Consider the following 23,786-nt stretch of genomic DNA (forward strand, 5'->3'; position numbering starts at 1 on the left):
CACGCCCCTGGTGTGTAAAAGCCTTTATAAGGTCTCTATAAACTTTCTATAATTTGTAGTACAATCCTGCACAACAAAGTCCACACTCATCTTGCCCCAAAGTACGATAAAACAAACAACAGAAATGATTCTCCCACCCTGTTTGGCCCATCTGGAGTGTACTGTACCAGCCTGACTCCAATCACCAAGAGCAACAGCTAGGTTTTTTATAAAAACTACGTTCCCCACTGTGGCCTCTCTGTTGACTGCAGCTTAACTGGTAGTCAAACAGAAAGCCCTTATCATAGGTAAACATTAAGTGGCCACTCAGCCATCCGGCTACAGAGATAGGCAGGGAGGGATAAACATCTCTGTATCACCACGCAGAGCTGCGTTCAAATCGAATTTCCGCTCTCCAATTTGGAGGCTTGTTTATATCCAAAAGCATCTGGAATATTAACATGCCCTTGAAAGAATTTCCTGGCATGCCTCATGCAGTGGCCACATGCGTCTTTGAGTGCCATATTAATGCGAGTGTGCGCATGTGTAGCAGGCCGTGTCCCAGTGTATGTTTCTCTTTGTGAGAGTTTGCATTATTGGTGAACATGTTGAACCTGAATGTGTTCCACTACTGGTGCAGAGCCAAAGTCCTCATTACTGTAAAACCCTCAGATATGAGAGCACTTGACAAACCTCTTTAAGGTTTGTCATATTTGACTTTTTGAAATTGTTTACTAATTTCTTCCCAATTGTTTTCACTTATTGTCCCTTCAAGGATGAGGCTGGCGCTATTTTACTTTTGTATTTTTCTTACTGTTAACAAATGTCAGTACTTTTTGACTTCTCTGCTATGACCTCAAGGCCATTAGTTCCTACTGGAGACCAAAATCTTAAAAAAATATATGTAGACGAATCCGGCAACCATCTAGCGGCACCGGGGACTACTCACTACACTACTAACTGGGGACTTTCAGCCGAAAGCGTCCGTGGTTGCTCGTAGTAACTTGCGTAAATGGTTGCCGTAGACAATAAATGATTAAAGTCAATCTGAAGGCTTTTACGAGGACACAGCTGCCGACGCATTCGGCAGAGTCACCACCTAGACTGCGGTGTTAACTGGTGACTTTAGCCTGCCACTAAGCAGTGTTTACTTAGCTGACGTTAATTGTTTCACCGTGTTAGGCTACAGTTAGGCAGCTGAGAACTGCTCAGGTACTTCCCGAACTCCTAAACATTGTTGTCAAAAGTAACGTTACATAGAACGTAAAGGTAAAAGTAGAAAAATGTACACTTCTTAGGACAACACACACTCAAACGCGCACAGGAGTAAATGGTCCATTTGTCGGGGTACTATTTTCGGCTGCGGATCACTGCACATTTGGTGCACTTGTGAGTATTTACGGCACCAGAATGATGCATGTGGGATTGGCTCAAAATAAACAACACTACCCATGTTCATTATAATGAGGGAACATGTGACTCAGCGCTCATTGATGTGTTTTTAATAGTTTTTGGACAATGTAGGTCTATAGTACAAGGAGTAAACTCTATTACGTTTCTGGCAATACAGGCAATGCTTGTTAGCAGGATAAATGAATTACTGGTGTTAATGTTTTCATGGGATTGGTTGACAATAAGAAAACTATAGAACATTGCCAGCCTGCTTTTTATGTCTAAACAACACCTGTTCCCATGTGAAACTGGCATCAAATTCACAACAGCTGAGCAGAACTCAAACTAACTTAATACATATAAAGCTTCATATTCACGTTGTCTATGCATATGTGTTCATTTTTTAAGTTTTTTTGGGCGTGTATGCTCCCACACAATGCCTGCTCCTTACAATGAACCCGACACCAGAGCAAAATGTGAAGAGAGGGACGTTGTAAAAAATCTAAAAACAACTCCCTGCACGCTTATTTTGCTCTTGTTTTCCTGCAGCACACCAGTTTTTCATTTTGGGGAGGGATGGAGCGAGGAGAGGAAGGCGGGATAGAGTGCGTAGCGCTGACAGTATTTATAGCCCGCTGTTCTGACCAAAATTATCAGTGTACCACAAAATAACTTCCTCTGGCCTCACTGCCAAATAACAGGAAGCCTTCAATTGTGCGTATTTATTAATTCTAACGCACACGCATGCAGACACACACAGTCGTGCACACGCTGAAATTTACGCACACAAACAGCTCACACATACAGCACATGAAAACATGCTCTTGTGTACACACACACACACATACACACATGTACACACACATATGTAGTGAGGGTTTGCTGCCTTTATAAATAGAGCAGCTCCTGGAGCTCTGCAAAGTCGGCTGTGTAAACTTCCTCCACTTTCTGGAGTTGGTTTTTCTTTGTACTCACAAACTCTCTTTCCTTTCCTGTCCGTCTGTCTCTCTCTGTCTGTTGCTCTCATGCACATACAGATGGACTCACGCAACCGAGTATGAGCGCACGTGGAAACACACACACAAACATGCACACAATCTCAAAATCTGGCCTCCATTAGAGAGCCATTCAGCGGAGTTTGGGCCGGGGGGTCAAAGGTGAGAGTGTGTTAATTGGTGACGTGGGGGGTCTTTTCTGCTTGACTGACCATCACTGCCATGTGCACACACACACATACACACATATATATATATATATATTTATAAATTATACTTAATTCCTACTTTCTTTTCCAGCACTTCTGTCTGCCTCTCTCTGTCCTTCTCTCTGTGTTTTGCCTTTTGGGTCTGTAAATCACAGGTTGGATGTTTCAACGCAGCACAAAATACAATCACAGATGCTGCACCTGGTAGACATGTTAGTGAGCATGTGCACATGTGCAGCTCTGTGTATGTACATGTGAGAATGTATGAGCCTGCCAGCCGGTGACTCTGTGATGGCAACTCTGCTTAAATAACGTAAAAAAAAAAATAAGTGTAATTGAATTGAGCAGCATTAAAGTACTGAACATATTTGGTGTCATCTCTGCCAAAATGGTATGTTTTATATAAATAAGCCTAATTAGGTTTGTTGAAACTAATACAAGCAAACATTTATAACTGTTAAATGAATTGTAATGATAGATGTCAAAGTCATGACAGTCAAAGAAGTCTACACACTGGTTTACTTAAGAACCACATGGCCTGCAGGACATTGGAGGATAAATCAAAACTGGAAGTTTTCTACCTCGTGTGTGTGTGTGTGTGTGTGTGTGTGTATTGAATTACAAGCATGTGTTGTCCACTGGTAAAGCAGCATATTTCTCTCCCATAATCAGTAACAATAAATAAATCCTCGATTTCTTTTTGAAACTGCCAAACTTACTCAAAAGCAGCCGTCTGTTAACTTCTCTTTTTCTGCAGCAAATCGATTGGATTAGGTACAAAATTAGTTCCTCATCTCCAGCTACTTCTGCAGAATTGGTAGTGCAATATTCAGATGTTGAATCCCAGAGAGTCTTACAAATTTTGAGACTACCTCTCTTGAAACATTGTCTAACCTGCCTCTTTGACCCCCTACCAGCTAAACTTTTTAAAAGATTTCTGACCTACAATGCTGAATATTGTTCATTTATCATGTTTGAGTACTGGAACTGTCTCCACTAGCTTTAAAGGTTCTCTATACAATACCCAGAGCATTAATATAGTAGCAAACAACTATTTGCTATATAAAGATATAGTGAAGTAATGTCAGCAGAGAATTAAGTCACTCTTCCTCTGTGTGTTGTAATCAAAACTTCTCTGTGCTTTGTTGACATAGCCGGGCCGGCCGCATGTGTCAGTCAGTGGGCTACCTCTGGGTCTGAAAAGTGAAGCCAATATAGAAGTGCCTTAAACTTGCATTCTTTCGAATAGCCAGCAGCGGGCGACTCCTCTGGTTGCAAAAAGAAGTCAGATTGTATAGAAGTTTATAAGAAAATGAATTGAGTCATGTTCATTTAGTAAATTATGATCCCATTTAGAGTAAAATAGACGATAAAGCAGGGTATGCTTTAGCACGTGGCTACCTTGTGATTGACAGGTCGCTACCACAGCCTTGTCCGGTCTGGGTGTTGTCCGCGTTTTCGTCTTACAACTTTAACCCTTTCACAGTGTGTTTTCAGTTCATGAAAGTTAAGTGTAACATTTAGGTCGCCTAAAAATGTCTTATTCAGCGTTTGGTTGTACTTAGCTCTACACTGTCGTGTCACTCCTAGTTGCAATTAACCAGGATAGCGACGACCAAAAGCCAAGATGGCGACAGCCAAAATGCCGAACTGGAGTTGTATCAGCAACTTTTGACCCACATTTTTCACTCTTAGATCTCAGTGCAGCCGTAGTGCCCCATGGGTCATTGTATACTTCTAAACCAACTGGAAAATCAATTTGTAGTAAGATAATACTCCATCTTATGTGAATTATGGAGTACCTCAGGGCTCTGTTCTTGGCCCTCTGCTCTTCTCTCGTTATATTTCACCTCTTGGCCAAATTATACGCAGTCATGGAATCAATTTCCTCTGCTACGCTGATGATGCTCACCTGTATGTGCCTGTAAGCAAGATTATTTATGCAACGAAAGTGCAACCTGGATTGATCGACCACCATCTAGTGTTGCGATGGTGGTTCGACAATTGCTGTGCCAAATCCTTCGCGAAGTGCTAAAAATCAACGTGTGAACAGGAAACACAAATCCGTCTGTTCTCTACATTTTGTGTTTCGTGACAGAAGCCTTTAGAGTGTGCATCCATGTCAGACAGATTAAACAGTTAGTTTTGATTTGTTTTGTACGTATTGTACGGAGTCAAAATCCCATTCAGCTGTTGTTAGGACGCTTGAATGTGCCTGCATACTTGTGAGTGCGTCTGTTTTCTCACCCAGGTGAGTGTATTATCTGTGTGTGTGTGTGTGTGTGTGTGTGTGTGAGAGAGAAAGAAAGAGGAGTTGGCTGGCGTTGCGTAACCACCATGTGCCTGGGTGCCTGGAGCCGGCAGCTCGTTAACCTGCCTTCCTTCCTGCTGTCACCTCAAACTAAATAAACACAGAGGCTATCTGCTGTGCATGCACATGTGCACTAACACACACACACACACATAGGACTATATACATACTCTTACACTTGCGTTCATGCACGTGGACATTTCTTTTTCTCCTGAACATATGAGCTGTGCACGTACGTCACCGGAGGCTCTTGCCTTTGGGGAGGACAGATCATATATCTCTTTCTGATCACACACACACACACACACACACACACACACACACACACACACACACACACACACACACACACTAACGTTGAGCTTTTATTTACCCTGTGGGGAGGATGTTACAGTTAGGATGGGATACAACATGTCATTAAGGAATCCTGCCTCTGACAGTTGAAAACAAGCTGCCGGGTCTCTGCGGACTTTAACCTCTGCTTGGTGTTTTTCAGCGGGTGGCTTATTGGCACCCAACCGAGGTTTGCAGATATTGTGACAGGGCAACCGAGATGTTATGAAAATAAGACATGCGGCTTTAGGCCAAGCTAAAATGTGGACGTGGTGGTGCCGGATCGTAGCCTCCAGGCAAACGCTCGTTACTTGGTCTGAACTTATACTGAAATGATGCAAAAAGGTTTTAATCAGGAGTTTTTTTAATATTTTGTTTTACGTTGAGCAAACATGGCTGTAAATTCTTCACAAGTAAACAACGACAGAAAGTGTTCCTCTTAACTTTACTGCCACACAGCAGGCTTACCTCATTGTTTTTCCCTATCCACATTAAACAGCAAGGCCGGCTTTTTCATATTTATCCGTTTTTTGGGTGTGAAATTGATGAGAAAGTGATGCATTTTCAGATTTAGCCAGCTTAGATGCAGTCTATATTATAGATGCAGTCTATATGAAAACAATGGGGATAACATAAGTTAGGAGAAGACTTGATGTATACGGGATAAGAGTTTTTTTCCCATGTTTCCATATAAAAATTCTTGGACATCCTAACTGATTACAAGACGCTGGTCGGCAAAAGATTGACCTCATCCGATTTCACTTTCCTCGTCCTGAGGCCTTTAAATCTGTTTAATACCCACTTTGAAACTTCAGCTTTTCATTCCACAAACGCAAAACATATCAAACCACATGTAACAAACCCACATCAAGGACTCATGTTTGTTTCATAAAAAGTAATCACATTAACATACCCTACCCCTACTTTTAATCTTTTAACCCAATGTTTCAACATGAAACTTCGCGGGGCCTCTCAGTCTGTGAGGGTTTTTGTATTAGTTTCTTTCTTTTAGAAAATAACACAGGAACATGGGGGGAGGAGTAGCAGAGGAGGCATTAATAAACAAAGAAATAAATAATGTTTATTGCGAGGCAGACATCACAGTGGGTTTATGGCTGGACTGTAAACTAGAAGAACCGGCTTAGAATTTACATAATTACTTCCTGGTGTAAATTACTCACCACCTCCCTCTCCCACTCTTCATCTCTCTCTCTCTCTCTCTCTCTCTCCTCGGGGTCATGTCATTACTCTTAATCATAACAGTATTCTTTCAGTAGCACTTATCACCTATGGACAAAGTATTTCTGCATATTCCAATAGCATATATTAATTCTGTTTTCAGGAATATATGGTGTTCAATTATGAAAAAAATAACAAATATAGTCTGGTGTTGATGGAAGAACAACAAAAAACAGTTACAAATTATTGGAAAAAATATTGTTATTGTGGTGTTATGCAAATTGCTATTTGTGAAGTTTTAAAATTCTGTGCTCCAATGTTGTGAAATTGATCGATGTCCATCAACATGTGACTTGAAAAAAACACCCTGGCCCCTAGAAATTACATTTATTTAGAGCCCAGTCGCACAACAGTTCGTAAAATAGTCACGAAATTGAATGTATTGATTTGTGTACATAGAAACAGATTTCCCATTTTTTCATGATGGTCAGCACAGGTATTTATTACATGGTTTTTGTTGAATACTCGATTCTGATTGGTCAGCCACAGCGTTTTACTGTCTCTTATTTCTTTATAGCAGACCGTTGCTATGGACCTAGTTCTGATGTCAGAGTCGGAATCAAATTATTGATTCAATAAGTAATTAACCGTTTAATTAGCAGGATAATGTACAGCTAGCGGGTCATTGTCGTGAAATAAACTTCCCTTTTTGTACGTTGATAAATTATAATAACCGTCCAAATCCCTGTTGATCTTATCTATTAAATATGCACTTCAAAGTGCGTCACATAGCATCGCACCAGAAAAGAGGCGATAAATATCCATGACTTCTGTAACCTTTCCCACTGAAGACAAGAGCCATGTTAGTGGGTGTTAGTGGGTTTTTTGTTCAGTGGGAAAGGGGCTTTATATACCAACAGGGACACCGTGATGTATTCTTAATAGAGCTTTGACCAAGAAGTTGCACCACAGTTGTAACAAGAAACACATTACATAACTTCCAGCTATAGTTGTTATTATCGTTTGATCTCACCATGATTACCCTTTTTACTAATATAACCTGATTAATGAGAATGCCCTTCAGTTGGGGCTTGATCAAATGTCTGCAGAGTTTATACAATGACAAATGTACTATTTTGAAAAAGGACCATTAGTTGATAACAGATACAGGCCTCATTAATGATGAAACTATTTAAAAAAAAAACTGAGCATCAGAAATAAATTTTTTGTTTTTTGCATTTACACAATGAAACGACAGACTTGACAATGAAAGCCTTGAGCTGCGAGCTGCAGGGAGTGTTTTCTGTCTCTGGTCCAGCGTTGAATTGTAAAGCACAGGGTTAGGTTAGGTTAGTGGAGGTCAGGGAACACAAGGACAAATTGCTAAATGAAACGTTTCTCCTTCTTAAGGTCAGACTCTTTGCCTGTGTGTTGTTTATGTCCTGGGCTCGAGAAGAGACGGGTGGAGGGAGGAAGAACTGAGGCCTTCACTTTCTCCGGTCTGTTTGCACTCTCGCTGTGGTCATTTCAGCCTCTTCCTCTCTCTTAACACTTTCTTCATCTCTTTCTTTTCTCTTTTTTCACTCTTTCACTCTTTTCCACCCCCCTCTGCTTCTCTCTTTCTCTGTCCTCCGTTCCCACTGGGACCATAGCCATGTGCTTTGGAGGCCCTCAGAGATGAAACCACACATTGGAGCTGTAGCAGGGGGTAGAAGAAGAAGAAGAGGGCTCCAGAAAAAGCTCTGCCGGCGCTCCCAGCCAAGACACCAGCCAGAAACCAAACTGGATGTGGTGAAACTGTCAAATTACTTAAGGAAACTGCTGCAAAACCTCAGGAAGCGAAAAACAGAGAGGGAGAGGGGAGTTTTTTTTCTCATCGTGTTGCAAAACAAGCAAAGCAAAATGGTATTTGTAAAATAATTTATAATTTTAAAAAGCTGTCAGTGGGCAGGCCTAGCTGTTATTGAACATATTTTCTCAGTATCTTTCAGTGTTCTTCTGTAGTTTAATTAAAAAGGTATTTATGAAATGCATCTTTTGATTCAAATCCAACTGAGGACCTACCTCTTGCACATCTTTCTAACCATACTTCAAATCAGCTCTCTAATAAAGAAATAAAATGCACGGAAATACCAATTAAAAAGTTATTTACTTGAATGTATTTCAAGACTTAGGCCACATCCACATTAATTCGTTTTCTGGTCATTCTTTTGGCCACACTAAGCCAGCGAAAAAAACAAAACTTTTTCAAAAAGATGCACCCAGAAGTTGAGAAGTTTGAAAAACAATCACGATACTTGAACATAACCAACAACAAAAGCTTTAAAACCTTATTGTAAAATGTTACAAACCTGTCTAATTAAAAGAGTTTACCAATTATTCAGTGAGGGAAACCAACAAGACTGCATCCATTTGCAACCCTGTCCCTAGAAATATCGTTCATATAATACCAATTTGTTTTGGCAGTACCGTTTTGAAGGAAACATAATTAATGCCTCGAGTGTATTCAGTGGCAACATTTCTTTTAGTGAACTGTAGGAAGTGCAACGTTTTTCTACCACATGCAAGTCGTGGGGAGTTTCCTGATGTAGATGGAGGGCGTACAAAGACTTTTAAGGCACCAAATGTACTTTGGTTATGGTTGGGGAAAGATCTGAGTTTCCGTTACTTGTCATTAAGGAAAACACGTCATGTATATTCACTTTTTTTTTCTCACTTTTTCAGTGTTTACCAAAGACTACAATCTTTCTCTAACCTTAGCCGAGTGCTCTCAGTGCCTAAAATGAACCATAAAAAATATAATCATGCTTTAGTTGTATACGATCGGATATTGTTGAAAAACAAATTAAATACAGTACGTTGTTGGTGAATGTTTTGCAGATATGTTCCACTTGGTATGAATATATTGCGACTTGCCAGATACATTCATTGTTGGTAATTCACGTGACATTAACTTTCTTTTTTTTCGTAGTTGCTGTTGTAATTTTGTAATATATCAATATCATTTCTAGGAGACTGTGGATTCTCATAAATGCATTAATACTGATACATTTGCATACGATACAATACAACTTTATTGTCAGTTTGCACTGAAATTAATTTTCTCTGGATTCAGCTATTAGTGCATTTTACAACTTTTAGGACCTAATGATTTAAATAAGGGATATTCAAGTGTTCATACGGGGAAGATGATTTACCTCAAATATCCACTGATTTACAGATGTCTCTTTCCAAATGTAAGTCTATGGGAAAAAAGTGTTTTTGGGCCCAATGTCATCACGTGACGGACACGGAAGTTGTAATTCCACCGTTTGGCCATTGGCTTCAAAACCCGGCGCTCTTCCTTTGGGGCTTGCTTCGGACATTATTACAGGATGTCCCGTAAATTCAGAACACGCTCTTTACTCTGCTGGAGGTATCAGCTTCTACGGGATCTTATCCCCCCAGTACTGTATATTTTAATTTGTGAAAGAAGTGTACAAACTGGCAGTGTTCCTGAAATTTGCAAATGAAAAAAAGGAGGGCTTTTATTTTGACATGGCTGCCGGTTAAAACTGATGCAGAATTCCAGTTTCCTGTCATTTAAGAGGAAGATGTAACATGAAAACATTGTAAGAGTTGACATAAGGGATGAATCAGCTCAAGGCCTGAGTGGATCATTAGGCTGCTATAAATCACGGCTATACGTTTCACATAAAGTGTTACCATTTGTGTGTGTCTGTGTGCGTGTGTGTGTGTGCGTGCGTGCGTGCCCTTGCACCGCGCTCTGGCTCCACTGAGACTCCATGCCTAGCAGTTATAGACAGCAGACATGGCTTTAACTTCCGCTGCCTCTCTCTCTCTCTCTCTCTCTCTCTCCCTCTCCCTCTCCCTCTCCCTCTCTCTCTCTCTCTCACATGCACACACACACCTACACGCACACACACCTCCTCCTCACTCCATAACAAACAGCAAGAGTCTGGGCCCCCAAGGCTTCCTGTATCCTACACAGCCAGCAAATAAACACAATCACATTCATTTACCCCTACACTCACACACACACACACACACACACACAAAAGCATTCATTCGTGCACAGTCGTGCTGCAAACAGACCCCCCCCCACAAACACACACACACACACACACACACACTCAAGCATTCAGGCGTGTGCAGCAGACACACAAGCACACACACACACTCTGCGACTGAAAGAGGACTCAGACCAAATGGGTAACCACTGCTATTTCTTCCCTCATTAAGCAGCGATATTACGAGCTGACACTCTGAGAGGCCTGTGGGCTTGGACTCGGTGTCCCGAGGTTTCCACAGTTAAAGGGGGGGAACGTCTCCTTCTGTTACAGGAAGAGGGGAGAGAGGAATCAGAGGAGATAACCAGCGATGCCGCAAAAGATTTAATGACCATATTTTAGAGGTTAAATGAAGGAAACTGTGCGTCCGCAGGAAGATTAAGGTCACAGAGAAGTGGACGAGTTTTCTTTTGGCGTTCTCGGCCTCTTTGTTTCTTACAATTTAAGTATTGAAATTGCATTCCCATTCCCTGCAAGTTTTCCAGTCAGAATAGCAGCATTTTCTATCACTATCATTATGAATTAGAGCTGTCAATCGATTAAAATATTTAATCGCATTATTTGTCCATAGTTAATCGTGATTAATCGGAAATTAATCACACATTTTTTATCTGTTCAAAATGTACCTTAAAGTTAGATTTGTCAAGTATTTAAAACTCTTATCAACATGGGAGTGGGCAAATATTCTTGCTTTATGCAAATATTTATTATTGGAAATCAATTAACAACACAAAACAATAACAAATATTGTCCAGAAACCCTCACAGGCACTGCATTTAGCATAAATAAATATGCTCAAATCCTAACATGGCAAACTGAAGCCCAACAGCTTGAAAATCATCACTTAAACATCATCAGTGTTTCATTTAAAATTCAATCTGCAAGAGTGCAGAACTAACGCAACAACAACAATAATATATGTCACCGTCAAACTACCTATGGGCTGCACCCTAAGTATCTTGTATAAATATTAGAAAGAATTGATTGTTTTATCGGCTTAATTCACAAACCGGGCCGGAGAAGAGATTTGATCGGACTGTGTTGGCTGAGCATTTGTGAGTTTGGATGGAAAGAAGTGGTTTCTGGGAAACCGTAGCTCGCGTGGGGGCCTGCAAACAAGCCAACGTGCAAGCCTCCAAAATCTTAAATATTTGTTGTGCAAATCTGTGGTTCTTTGTGTCAAACAATCTGTGATTAGCCGAGCGGGGAAGGAGATCGTGTGGTATCACTGGGATCACGCCAACACGCCAATACTTTATGTATTAGGATTGTTTTAATGCATTCACATTTGACACTACGCCTCTGTACACACATGACATCTCTGCAGTATGTATGTTTGCAGGCTTTATAGAGGAGAGCTTTGTGAAGGTATTTACTATTACAAACTATTTCATATGAATAAACTGGAACCACCTTCTAATAAGAAGCCCTTTGTAAAGGTTTATAAGTTGTAACTAACGGCTTTATTATTAGTTATTAATCTGTCATCAAAATAGTTGCTTACTAATTTAATAGTTAACAAATAATTGATTAATTGTTGCAGCTCTAATTGCCTTATTGATCCTTATAAGCCATTATTAAGAAAAAATGTTGGGTTGTTGGCTTACAATTGATCGATCAGGATATCTTATTAGACAGTGGTACCAATAAAGTTCCTTAAGGTCTGTTGGCAATTGTAATATTTACTGCAGTGAGCAAGCGGTTAACTTAGATTGTACATATTTGGAAGTATTTTGCTTACTCTAAAGTCAAACCGATCTCACAGGTAGGTGTATAAATAGCACAACATTACAAGGACATTCCCTCGTGTCATGACGGCGCATTTTTTAGGTTTTTCGCGTGTCATTTTTACATCATGGTTGGACTTTAAATAAGTACGTAAACTAAGTAAAATACATACGAAAACATGTCACAAACATCACTAAAAAACATGTCAAAACGTGACTAACGTAACTTACAAAAAAAAAAGTGTTGCATATTTACACGGATGCATTTACATTGCAGTCAGCACTACATTGCGTACAAATGACATGCCAAAACCAAGAACGACGTTCTTATTGCACGCTAAATGCCTTGCTGATTATCGTGTCGTTCATACGCCTTTCCATGCAACTGGGTTGCTACAGCAGCTCTGAATGTGCATTATGGTGTTAAATGAAATAGCTTTTTTGTACTTAATAGCAAGAATCTTTATTGTGGAGTACACGCACCACTGAATATAAAATGGTGCTGCATGTTTCTAGTGTTTATAGTCAACATGTTTCAACAAAGAAAGAAACGACGGACAACTAAACTTTTAATGCATCAAGAGAATGTGAACTGTTGCTACTATTTTGTAAACTCATGTAAATTCCTTATTTTTAGCCCCACCAATACTATATTTTTGACTTCACCTATACATATAGCATGTGTTTATAATATCCCTTCCTCTCCTCTCGTCCTCCTCCTCCTCGCGGGCGTGTGAAAGGAAGATACCAGGGTAGCAACAGAGGAAACATAGCAACCACATAATTGGAGGCCAGGATCAAACTTCAATCACATCGTCCTATCGGCGAGGCTCAGTACCCTGCTCTTTTCCCATATATCTTGTGCCACAATGACTGCGACACAGCTCTGCTACTACAGGCTTCGGTTGAGTCGGAATGTATGTAATTGGTTTACAGAAGTTGCATTTAAGGGGAAAAGAAATTTGCAAGGTTGCAAGTCACTGACATGTACTCACTGTTGTGGTGGAAACAGATTTTGTTTACCCGCCTTTTAGGGTAACATAAATCATCAGAATGCATATAGTGTATATTAAGTTTTAAGTTACATAGAATAGTTTTAAGTAGAAATAAATTGTTTCCTTGTGGTCACAGTGGCCTATTTTTAATATACATCTCTGCATTAACTATAAACAGAGTTGCTTTATAAACTAGAGGTTTACTTTTTGGCTTGTGTGAAGGAAAGTAATGTATTCTTTAGGGCTGCTCCCTCTTAGTCGATTAGTCAACTAAGATTTCTTTAGTCAATTAGTCATTTTTTAATGTGTTTTTCATGCTGAATAACTTGTAAACAGCAGATTTAAAGTGGTGCTTTCGTTTGATTCTTTGTGAAGAAATTGAGTTTTACAGATCTGTCGATTAAACCGCGTTAATAACGCATTAACGTAAATTTGTTTTAACGGCACTAATTTCTTAGGAGTGTAGCAGGCTCAGTTTTAAAGCTAGAGTGAAGATACTGGTATCATATTAAACTAGAAAACCTAAGAAATCCATTGGTACCAATGGTATGTCATACTAGCTTGTCAGGAAGGAGGCTAAATAACGCTCCAAACATGCTCTAAATTTTGGCGAGGAAAAATTGTCATGGTCATTTCCAAAGGGGTCTCTTGACCTCTGACCTCAAGACATGTGAATGAAAATGGGTTCTATGGGTACCCACGAGTCTCCCCTTTACAGACATGCCCACTTTATGACAATCACATGCAGTTTTGGGCAAGTCATAGTCAAGTCAGCACACTGACACACTGACAGCTGTTGTTGCCTGTTGGGCTGCAGTTTGCCATGTTATGATTTGAGCATATTTTTTATGCTAAATGCAGTACCTGTGAAGGTTTCTGGACAATATCTGTCATTGTTTTGTGTTAATTGATTTCCAATAATAAATATATACATACATTTGCATAAAGCAAGCATATTTGCCCACTCCCATGTTGATAAGAGTATTAAATATTTTTTGACAAATCTCCCTTTAAGGTACATGTAGAACAGATACAAAATGTGTGATTGCGATTAATCGTAAATAAAAAATTTTAATCGATTGACAGCCCTGGGTTAAACATAACTTACAGTCTAAAATAAGGAATAGATCTGCTGTTTTATTGATTAAAATTGGGGCCAGCTAAGCTCTAATGGTAAGTGTACAGAGATGTAAGTAATTTCAAGCTGCAGCAGTTACAACAACAGTTAAAATATATTTATACGTTTGTAAGCAGGAAAAGGAGGTCAGGAATTTTATGCCTTGATTTCCTTGAACTGTGCAGCTATAAAAATCCAAGGACGGGTTTGTTGATTTTAGAAGGTTGAGTCTCCTTCCTGTTATCAAAGACAGACATTGAGGTGGTGGACAATTATGTAATGCTGAATTTCACAGCGGACCTGTTGCTGAGCTGAAATCTGAGGCCAAAGAAAAAGAAAAATCCTTTGATGTAAGCTTTAATGTAATGTCCCCATTTTCAAAATCCCTTTCTCTCTCGTTTTGACCTCCTATTGGTAACTACAATATTTGAGAAATGCTACCTACATCTTCTATGGCCGTTGAGCTGTTTCCATGGCGATGGTAGTCTCAAGTTTAGCATCCAAAGTTTAGCCCTGAAGGGGGAGGGCGGCCAACTTTTGTGGCTCGTAGTGAATCTAATTCCTTTTTTTTTGCACCAGACTCCTATCTTCTCTTTTGCGTTTTATATCTCGCAGACAAAACAGGAATTCTACAAATGTATGATGATTAAAATGCATTAAAATCTGCAAGAATAGGAGACAAAAAGCAAGCTGATCATCTTAATCAGACTCCAAACTCCACCAGGAAACAATATGTTTCATCTGAGGCAGTTTAAAATGACAGAAAGAACCCGTTTCCCTGAAAAAACATTAAATTTACTTTACTACAAACTAAAACTTGTGCAGAAATGTTTCTCTCCGGGGAGATTACTACCCACCGCTGTGTGTGAATGAATAGAATCAGCCTGCACAAACAGCTAGCTTGCTGTGCTGTTTGGTCGTCCCACCAGACACAGGAAGTTACAGTGTCCCGGACGTCATTGTACTGCGGGACAGAGGTGTCTTTGTCTGGGCCCCGAGGTCGCTGAGCAGGTGCTCTGTCTCTGTTCCCTCAGTGGTTCTCACTCACTCTCTCTTCTCTCTCCCTCCGTCTCTGTCTTTCTCTCACTCTCTTGCACTATTATGCACATTAAACACATGAAATTACAAATGATTAAAGATATCTTCCTGATATGAAAACCACAAAAGTGTACAGACAATGGAGCATCTCTTGTTATGTCAAGTTTGTTAACTTCCTTTTCATTATTTGGCTTTTATGTATACAGTAATTAAGGCTGTCAAAGTTAACGTGATAATATCGCCTTAACGCAAATCTGTTTTAACATGGCCATTTTCAAAGGGGTCCCTTGACCTCTGACCTCAAGATATGTGAATGAAAATGGGTTCTATGGGTACCCACGAGTCTCCCCTTTACAGACATGCCCACTTTATGATAATCACATGCAGTTTTGGGGCAAGTCATAGTCAAGTCAGCACACTGATACACTGGCAGCTGTTGTTCCCTGTTGGGCTGCAGTTTGCCATGTCATGATTTGAGCACATTTTGAATGGCTAATGCAGTACCTGTGAGGGTTTCTGGACAATATGTAAGGGATAATGTACAGCGAGCCGATCATTGTTGTGAAAGAAACCCCTGACAGGGCGATGCCGCACCCTGACGCGGTGTGGATGCTTTAATTAAAACCCGCTGATGAAAATGCATCTGACATTTTTCTCATAGTTGGATGGCAGCGAGGACGTACATGGACGTTTGGGCCTCCTGTTTACTGCATCGTACGCCATCGGCAGGAAAGGAAAGGATGAATCGGGACAGTGAGGAAGCATTGAAGAAGGCAATTGTATGCAACTACACACAAAAACACACACACACACACAGACACACACACACAGACCCAGGAAAGAGGAACGTGAGAAAAGAACGAGAGGGAGATTAACACACTAATCCAATATCCGATGCTCCTGGACGGAGGAGCGGCTGTTGAATGATGCCTCTCTCTCTCTCTCTCTCACACACACACACACACACACACACACACACACACACACACACACACACACATGCAAGAAGACACACACATGCAAGATACTGCAGAGGGGGGGTCTGAAGGATACGTCCCGTAAGCATTTCAGTGAGACCAACCACATCCTTGGCTAAGCCACACACACACACACACACACACACACACACACAGAGCCACAGGAATAGTATTGTGGGCCACAGGGCTTCGCAGGCCAGACCACTTCTCACAGACAACACCACTGCCACAAAATTTACAAGGCTTGTTGCTAATATACATTCGGCTGCATTTGCACGTCCATGCATGAACGTGCGTGAGTGTGTATATGTGTGTGTGTGAGTGCGTGCGAGTATGTGGTGTAGCTTAACTAGTTCCTGTAGTTCCTAGAGATTCCCTTTCTTGGAAACCATTAACTAAATCACTTTTCACAATGGCTGGCACGAAGTGAATCCAGCGGGTTTATAATTTGTTTCCTCTCTGAGGTTCTGTCCGTTGAGACCTTTTGATTGACAGCTTGATGCAGCACTTTGTAGAGTACGATTAAAAGAGCGGTCCGTCAATTTAATATTGCACATCCCCTAAATGAGAAAGAATTCTTAAAATTGATGCAGTAAAACCAGAGATTTCCTCTCCTTTACTTCTTTGATGCTTCCTTCTCTTAAAACAAAGCAGGATGGCGCCCACTTGTTCTAGCTAAAGTTGCTCACCCAGGACGTACGCTTGCTGGTTGCTTCTGTGTTGTGGTGCCCACTTCACATGTGTATTATGCCGTGTTTCCACTCACTTTTGGTACAAGGTCTTTCTCTCTAGCTGTGTTTCCACTGCAGATAGTACCCCTTCAGTGTAGGCGGGATTCTCAGCTGATCGTCGTAGCGATGGCGCGTGAAACTGCCGTGACATCATCTTCAACGGAACACTTGCTGAATCATTTCAATGGCAACCAAACAGAGAAATGTCTGCACTTCTTCAATTGTAGGGTGTATTGTTGCAAGCTGCCATTCTTTAAAACCTGGGTCACTCAGCACGACTTTCAACAACGTTTTTTTCATGCGTTTTTTTCTATGTCCAGCAACATGGGACACATGTGTCAATTTCCGCTCCAGTCTTTTCAAAATAAAACTACTTAGGTTTAGGAAAAGAACGCTTTTTGTGTGTTTTCCTACCAATGTCCAGCAACACGTGTCAATTTCCGCATTTTACATACATACAATCTTTTCAAAATAGACTTCCGTCTTCACAGGAAACAACTTGGTTAGGTTTAGGAAAAAAACGTGGTTTGGGTTGAAATAACACCGGGAGTGCTGTAACTTAAGTACGTAATTTCCTGACAAATAAATCAACGTTGACTTCTGGTTTCACGCGGCACATGAATGCCGGTCTCCTGGGTGAAAGTCTGGTGTTTATGGACCCACGCATCCACCACGAAATCTCTCCTTTTTTAAAAAAAAACAGTAACTTTAACTAAACTCCAGCTTTACTGTCATGCAATCAAAAGCATACAAACGATTTGTGCTAAATATTAGCCTTCTATTTGTGGGATAATACACCTCTTTCTAAACTATCATACTGCACAACTGGCTTTGACTCAGAGACCTGTGACCTTCGAGAACAGAGAATGCATGACAGGAACTTCACAGGAAGAGAAAAGGTCAGCCAACAGGAACACGGGAGTGCCAATAGAGCTAAAAGGAAACATTGAACCGTGGTGAGACATGCCAACATACCCCGCCTTCAGGTCCTAAACATGCAAACACACTTACACACACACACCAACTCTCATATATCTGAGAAAACATGACTTGACCTCTTTCTCTTTGCCTATAGGTGGGCTACTGTGAGAGGTGGCGGGTTGTTTCTGATGGGTTGCCGTGGTGATTTTGCTTGTTGCTCATGATATTGACTAAACAGATGTATGTTAACAGGAAGAAGAGAGGGCACTTCAGAGTAGAGCTATGTTAGCGATCAGCTGTAGAAGATGTGACCATGTGAAAGTTACAAGAGGAATGTTTCACGAGAGCAGGGTCTCTCCTCTCCTCTCCTCTCCTCTCCTCTCCTGAGCCGGAGAGCGAGTTGGCAGATTCAGAGGAGTAACAGATGTGTGTAACATCATTATTTCAGTCACTGGCACGACCACTGTTGGATTTGTAATACAAAGCTGCTGTAAGTTTATCACAACACATCCAGCCTTCACAACTAAACTCTACAAGTCCCCCAGGGTGTGTGAGAGTGAGTCCATATTAGTGTGTATGCATTCATAGTCTGTTTATAGCATGATGAAGCAGAGGCTATAGGCTGGCATGGGGGCATACCCAGAGGATAAAGTTCACATGAGCTGTCTGTGTCCAGTGTGATGATGTCTCCTCTGGTTCTCGTCCACAGTGAGTCTTTGGAAGTTAATTCATTTCCTATAAAAGTCAGCGGACAGAGATTCTTGGTCATGATGTGGGCTGTCAATATGGCAACCCAATCTCATGGGAAGGCCTATAAATAGCCCGGTATTTTAAGGAAATTCCGCGTGTCATGATAACGCATTTTTAGGCTTTTCGCGTGTCATTTCACGCCACGTTGTGAAGTGGCTTTTGTCATTTAAAGATTCTCTATATCATATTCAGAGCATTAATATAGCAGCAAACAACTATTTGCTGTGTAAAGATATATAGAGGAGTGATGTCTACCTGAGCAGAGAATGAAGTTGCTCAAGTGCGTGTTGTAATTAGAGCTTCTCCATGCTTTGTAGACATAGACGGGCCTTTTCTCACTTTTTTATTCTATGTCACTAACTCTGAACATAGCATATTCACATGGAAGCGTTTATATCACAGTCTGTACTACATGGCGTACACATGACATGCCATAAGCAAAAACAGCATTGTTATTGGAGGCGAAATTACTTAAAAATGCTGTATCATTAATACGCCATTTGGTGAGACCGGGCTGCAATATGACTAGAGAATTTGGCCATGACTGAATTCATGCACATCAACTGTTCTTATTAGTGCTGGAGATTTCGTTTGACAGCATTTTAACCCACAAATGTAAAAAGAAAAACCTCAGGACAGCAGAGAAATGTCAGTAAACATCAAAACCAACACCAATATTTTTTAATATAATAACGCCAATCTTAAAATCAAACAGTACCATCCCCATCCTATACATCATGCATTTAGTCTGTGGTCCAATCAGTGTACCGACTAAACCGAGTCCAACAACAAAGCCTCATTGTGGACCACAAAGCTGATACACACACACAAACACACACTGTTACGACATGCATACATGAATGGGGACACTCACACATATGCATACAAGATAAACACAGCCCAGGGAACAAACAAACAAACAAACACACACACACACACACACACACACACACACACACACACACGCACACAATGGCGCTGACTTCCTGTGAAGTCATACCTGTTACATAAGTCTCTCTCTCTCTCCTTGTTTCTCTCTTTCTCTCTCTGTGTGTGTGTGTGTGTTTGGCTCCTTTTGTGTTTGTCCTGACAGAATAGAAACTGGATCACGGACAGACAAGCAGACACGTGAATGAAGCAGATTTAACCTTCAAGAAGCTCAGTAGGAATTACATGAAGAAGCATGAGTGACTTTGAAGCCAAATCTAGGAAAATGAACACCATCATGTTGGGTTTTTGGAAATTATAGCTGCCACCTTTCTCTATTTTCTGACATGAATAATTAGTAAGAATGACTATTAACATACACTAAAATCTAAATGACTTCATAGCTGACAATGTCCTGAAAGTCTGTTTCTATTCCTCCCCAAACAAAAGGGTAATATACATATTTTTTTATACCTTTTTTAATTTTTGTCTGCTGATTTGGTGAACTCTTCTGTTCATTTTGTGTATTTCTTATTGACATTTACTTTCTTTGTATTTTGCTAAATCAGGTTTGAATTTTTAGTTTAGTGTTTTTTCCATATGGCTTCTTGACCTCTCCTGTCACATTTGTTTTTATTTCTGCTTCACCTGATATAAGGCCCAGGCACACCAAGCCGACATCAAAGAACTAACATTTTCACTGCTCATGGCCTTTACAGTGAAACAGATAATTCAACTAACAAGATCAGATTTTTACTTAATTGAAAACGTAATAATTGGTACACACTTTTTTCTTGGATGCGGTAAATGTCTCAAACTGAAAAAAAAGTTTTGAGAGTCCCGTGTGAAGAGACCAATGAGGCTGAGGAGGATAGGAGAGCTGCGTCCTGTAACGAGAGGAGGTCAGGATGAAGGAGATGTTATTCGCTATCTAGTGAAGTCGTGAGAGGGAAAAAAGTCAGTGCAACAGCTTCACTTTAGAAAAGAGAAAACAAGATTAGAGAGAGAACATAGATAGGAACACTTGGACAGAGAGGAGGAGAGCAAAGACAGGTATCAAAACAGTGTTCTGCAATACTTTTTTCTATGTGTGCATGCATGTACATGCAATGTCTTTTCTCATGCATGCACACGTGTTGTCTGTTCTCTGTTTGTGTCAGTACTGAGTGTAAGAGAGACTCCAGCCAAGAGATAAATGTATGAAATGTTATTGTGGCGGGGCTGGCCCTGCTCCAGAGGAAGTGCTTGGCTTTGACAATGCTCTCACCAGGAATGCACTGCAGGCCGCCGCCAAGTGGGCGTGTCGCTGCTCCGGGGTCGGAAGCCAAGTTTGGTCGGTTCAGTTTTGGCCCCTCCGACGCCTCGGGGGACCGTTCTGCTCCGCTGTTGTTCAGAACGAGGGAGAACGAGAGGGGAAAAGGGAGAGAAAGCGGGGAGAGAGAGAGAGAGGGTGTAGGTTTGTGTGTTCTTGTAAGCTCACTTTGTATAGATTTGAATGAGTGTGTTTGTGTGTGTTTTCCCTTTTGAGGGGAGGATCTGAAAGGAATGCAACTGTTCCTTTACACATGTCCACCCCCCCTTTAGGCCGCCACAGGGCCTGTTGAAAACAGACACGCATCCATGACACACACACAAACACACACACACCCACACACACACACACACACACACACACATAGAGGTTGTGGAATGGAAGGAAGTATCAAACTACACCGGCTGAATACTTATCAAGACTGAGGAGCAAAGCTGCCCATTAAGATTCCAGACTTTCACTGCTTAACTTCTGCAATAAGGAAATAATACGATCACAATACAACACAATAGAATAACATGTTTAATATATATTTCTAGGCTCAAATGTTTCCCCCTCATGCCTATACCATACACTAGGAGACTGAAGTCTGATCACATCTAAAGACAATGTTTCTTAAGTCAGAGTTTTTAGTCACAGACTAGAATGGGGATCTTGCAGGGTCACTATTTACAAGACTACAACTAGATTCCTTTTTGACATTATGTCCCATCCTGCTCCTGGTGGAAATCAGGGTTGTCAATTATGCTTATTATAAACGACTTTGGGCTTGTTTGCCGTTTTTTATAAGTGTGATATACGAACGAGCACATCATGCCAATCTGGTTAGATAAGAAAGAACAAGAAAAATGTAAAGTTACTAACTAAAAATGTATGCAAAAATGACTTGAAACGTTCAACTTCTTTAAGTTTACAATAAGAAAAATGGAAAGTTACAAACTAAAACTGGATGCAAAAATGCCATGTAATGCAATGCAAGTGATCAAGTGGCCACCTCTCTCTCTCTCTCTCTCTCTCTCTCTCTCTCTCTCTCTCTCTCTCTCTCTCTCTCTCTCTCTCTCTCTTGTTCACTCCACGACTCCACCAGTTTCTCCATGTTTACTTACTTACCCCGTTTGCTGCTTCCTGTTTGGTGCTGGAGAGAGCGCTTCTATTGGTTGTTGACAATGTTCGCTTAATTGAACTTACGATAATATCAAACTCGTTTGATTTTATCAGAATGTCAAAACGATAAGAAGACTGACTTGGACTGAGTTTTATGACCACCTTACACTAAACGATCAAGATCACAAGGGGGCGCGTCGAACTCTAAAAAACTTGTGTGATTTTATTCCGACATTGGAAATATGTCTGTGACAGTGAAATTGCTTGAAAAGTTGTTTGGGTGTAAGGAGTCCACTGAAGTCCACTGACAAGAAGAAGTGCTGTTTGATGGGTTTAATTTGTTTTTCTTTTTATGTGCTGCCCCTTTTGTTGACACTCCTGAAAGCTGAAATCAAACCCTCCCCCCCGGGTACAGGGTTAGTATAATGGTGGTATAATGGGAGAAGGCTGTAACAGAAAGCGGTGTGGTGGAGGCCTCGGTGTGCTGCAGACTGGCAGTGCCTGGTGATAAGAGGCTGCGGCCTGGATGGCCTCTCTGAGGGGAAGTGATGCAAGACAGTAGCTCTTTGTTTAGTGGCATTACTTGGTCCCATGCCAGTGGCCCCGCTGAATGAAATGGACCGGTTGGCTTGTTTGCTGGCTGGGTGACTGGCTTCATGGTGGACAGGCTGACTGCCTGGCTGACTTGCTGGTAGGCAGGCAACTGCGGCACTAAAAATCGTGGCTAATCTCTCTTTTCTCTTCTTCTTTCTTCCTCTTTGGGCTCAAAAAGAAACATTTAAGCCGTGAAAATATTTCCTTCCATAAAAAAAACAGCACCGCTGCTTTGGTTTTTTGACATACTGGAAATGAAAACTATTTGGATGTTTGACAATCGCTGTCAAGGCTGACATTTTTCATGAACAACTAAGATGTTTTTAATTTAATATAGGCTCTCATTGACCATTTTTAGGACGGATACACATTAAATCAGACAAGCTTCTCAGAATCCCGAACAACCGCTCCTCCTTTGCTCCCTGTTCTCCTCCGACTGTCCCGGCAGCTCCCGTTCCTCTCCGCTCTGCTTTCCCCGCCACTTCCCAAGTGTTGAAATGTGTGTTTTTCCTGCAGCTCAAGCCGTCCTGTCACACTTAGGTTCATTTTACTTTTGAATTCCACAGAGGAAAGAGAGGAGGGGAAAGAAGGGGGTGCAGAGGAGAAGATACTGTGTGTGTGTTTGGACATCTGTGCATGAGTGTGTGTGTGTGTGTGTGTGTGTGTGTGTGTGGTGGGAGGCGACATGATTTTGCAATCTGCAGGTCTAAATGTCAGGGGTTCCATTTCCAAACAGCGTGCACTTGCCATGTCTGCCCCATATAAGAGCGTGCATTCCTGCAGGATCTCATTCACCCATATGCACACACATAGGCTTTATACACAAACATAAACTCCTCCTCACTCGCCATCATCATCCTGTTCCTGAGTCAGTGCAACCAAATTCTCTTATATGCGTTTTTCAATTTGCACATAACAACCTCAGTGGAGGGTCTGCCTGGGTAGCCAAGTGGTTACAGCGCTTGCCATGTAACCGCAATGTCCCAGGTTCGATTTCACCTTTGTTACACATCATACCCCTTCCTCTCTGTCAAATAAAGGCAAAAATGCAAAACCCTCAGTGGAAGCACAGGAAATTCCAAAAATAGTTGAAATATTGTAAAAAAAAAAAAAAAAAAGTTTTTA

The 23,786-nt window shown here is 41.0% G+C and overlaps 1 long non-coding RNA gene across 3 annotated transcripts in view; it reads left to right on the forward strand.

The window, feature by feature from the left end:
• LOC141752631 (uncharacterized) overlaps positions 1-21,431 on the forward strand; it is a 34,440-nt gene extending 13,009 nt beyond the window's left edge. The window contains exons 2-4 of one of the 3 annotated variants that reach the window (XR_012590280.1): positions 7,809-7,897; positions 16,007-16,124; positions 19,818-21,431. This is a non-coding gene — a long non-coding RNA (uncharacterized LOC141752631). Of the gene's footprint in view, positions 1-7,808; positions 7,898-8,050; positions 8,714-16,006; positions 16,125-19,817 lie in introns of those variants that run through there. The other 2 variants (XR_012590281.1, XR_012590279.1) reach the window with 2 other exon arrangements.
• Positions 21,432-23,786: the final 2,355 nt, after the last annotated feature.

Source organism: Sebastes fasciatus, chromosome 16, assembly GCF_043250625.1.
Source record: "Sebastes fasciatus isolate fSebFas1 chromosome 16, fSebFas1.pri, whole genome shotgun sequence".
NCBI classification, from domain to species: Eukaryota; Metazoa; Chordata; class Actinopteri; order Perciformes; family Sebastidae; genus Sebastes; species Sebastes fasciatus.